Source organism: Amphimedon queenslandica, unplaced genomic scaffold (assembly GCF_000090795.2).
Source record: "Amphimedon queenslandica unplaced genomic scaffold, v1.1 AMPQUscaffold_6981_Cont21064, whole genome shotgun sequence".
Lineage (NCBI taxonomy): Eukaryota > Metazoa > Porifera > Demospongiae > Haplosclerida > Niphatidae > Amphimedon > Amphimedon queenslandica.
Genome location: NW_003552731.1, coordinates 1 through 1,985, shown reverse-complemented (window position 1 = coordinate 1,985; position 1,985 = coordinate 1). Strand labels below are relative to the sequence as shown.

Genomic DNA, 1,985 nt, shown 5'->3' with positions numbered 1-1,985 from the left:
ACAAAGTCATGTAAGATCACTTAAGTTAAATGTACACATGATCTTGTGAGATCTTACTGTAGAACAATAATAACGAGATATTGCATGATCTTACATGATTTACATAAACACAAGATCTTGTCTTTTCTTGCATATGAAATGATACAATATTTCTTACAAAGTCATGTAAGATCACTTAAGTTAAATGTACACATGATCTTGTGAGATCTTACTGTAGAACAATAATAACGAGATATTGCATGATCTTACATGATTTACATAAACACAAGATCTTGTCTTTTCTTGCATATGAAATGATACAATATTTCTTACAAAGTCACACAAGATCACTTAAGTTAAATGTACACATGATCTTGTGAGATCTTACTGTAATATAATAATAATGTGATATTGCATGATCTTACATGATTTACAATAAACACAAGATCTTATGTTTTCTTTTGAAATGTGATCTTATGAGATCACACAACTTCCCCAATGCTTAAAAATCATGAAAAATCCCGGTTAAGATTTCACAAGATTTTGCCAGGCAAGATTACACAAGAATTATAATCTTGCAATTCCTTGTAACATCCTAAAATATCAATGATTATCTTGTAAGATCTTGCTGGGAATTTTTACAAGGGTCCCCATCACCTATACCTTATTTATATATAATCACTAATTTAAACACATTATAACTACCTGAAGTATTGAGCATAGCAGAAGAACTACTAGTATCATGTGATAGAGCCTCAGAATGATTCTCTTTTTCAACTAAATCGGCGAGTAAATGAGACAGCAGTTCCAGCGCCTTCTTTTAGTGCCTAAAGACCCCTTAACTCGATCAAGCCTAACTAGAACTGGTCCTTGTCTTCTTTGAGAGTAAAATGGAAGTCCATTTGGTACCAAAACCCCTTTCTTCCTGCGTTTTTCCTTGAAGAAGCAACATCATCTAGAACCGACATTTTTACACTTGAATAAAATGGAAGCCACCATGCCCAGGGCCCCGCCTTTTATACCGCACCTTCTCGTTTAAGCGAAAAGGCTCAGACATCTCAACTTTCTTTTGATCAAACCGCACCATTTGTCTACCATTTTGGTATTTACCATACCATTTTGTCTCATCAAAGTTGGTATCTTTTAATATATCTCTGATTAATGACAAATGATTGATGCCTACAAAAATTACAAAGATACAGACTGCTCAAATCAAGAAATAAAGCAACATACTTAAACGAAAAGGCTCGGACATCTCAACTTTCTTTTTGATCAAACCGCAACAGTGCAAGGTAGGAGGAGTGGCTCGCCTCCTCTGCAGTCCGCGCATGCGCAGTAGTTGATTGGAGGACTTAGTCTATTTCCTGGAGTTGTCTTTTGTGTGTTGCCTGTGAGGCTGTGAAACTTAGTTTTTTTTTCAAGAGTAGATTTTTAGTAGTAATAGGCATAAATATATCAACAGTAATAACTTTGTGTAGGTAAGTTAGTTCTCTCCCAGCGCCTAGTTGGGGCTAGAATAAAGTTAGGAGATACGAAATTGTGCCTAGAGATGGCAAATAGGGGGAAGATGGCATTTTACAGTGATGATGATGATGATTGATGTTTGTGAATGTCTTGTTAGATTATTTTGTTTTTCTTTTTTTAGATTTTTAGATGAAATAGTTTAATTAGTGAGTAATTTATCTTCAGGATGGACAAGAAAGTAAGTATAACTTGTATGCAATACTTTAAATAGTAAATACATGTATATACATGTACATAAAAACTTGTTTTTCTTTTTTTCTTTTGTATGCTCTCTCTCTCTAATCACCACAGACAAAATCTTCAGGTAAGCATTCTCAATTTTATGTGTACAGTACATACACATACATGTACAATGTATTATAGTCTTAAATGATATTAAAATACTATTTGGTATCAGTATTCCTGTATTACATGTACATATGTATTATTGTATTAATGTATATGTACTTAGCTTAGTGTAGTGTGTACAGTTTATTTACATT

The 1,985-nt window shown here is 33.3% G+C and overlaps 2 long non-coding RNA genes across 2 annotated transcripts; one reads left to right on the top strand and one right to left on the bottom strand.

The window, feature by feature from the left end:
- Nucleotides 1-17: 17 nt before the first annotated feature.
- LOC109591878 (uncharacterized) lies at nucleotides 18-1,283 on the bottom strand. The gene is made up of 3 exons (XR_002190054.1): nucleotides 1,213-1,283; nucleotides 685-1,158; nucleotides 18-642 (listed from the first exon to the last, which is right to left on the bottom strand). It is a non-coding gene; the product is annotated as an uncharacterized LOC109591878 (long non-coding RNA).
- Nucleotides 1,284-1,344: 61 nt separating this feature from the next.
- Nucleotides 1,345-1,904, top strand: LOC109591877 (uncharacterized). The gene is made up of 3 exons (XR_002190053.1): nucleotides 1,345-1,457; nucleotides 1,625-1,681; nucleotides 1,795-1,904. It is a non-coding gene; the product is annotated as an uncharacterized LOC109591877 (long non-coding RNA).
- The last annotated feature ends 81 nt before the right edge of the window (nucleotides 1,905-1,985 follow it).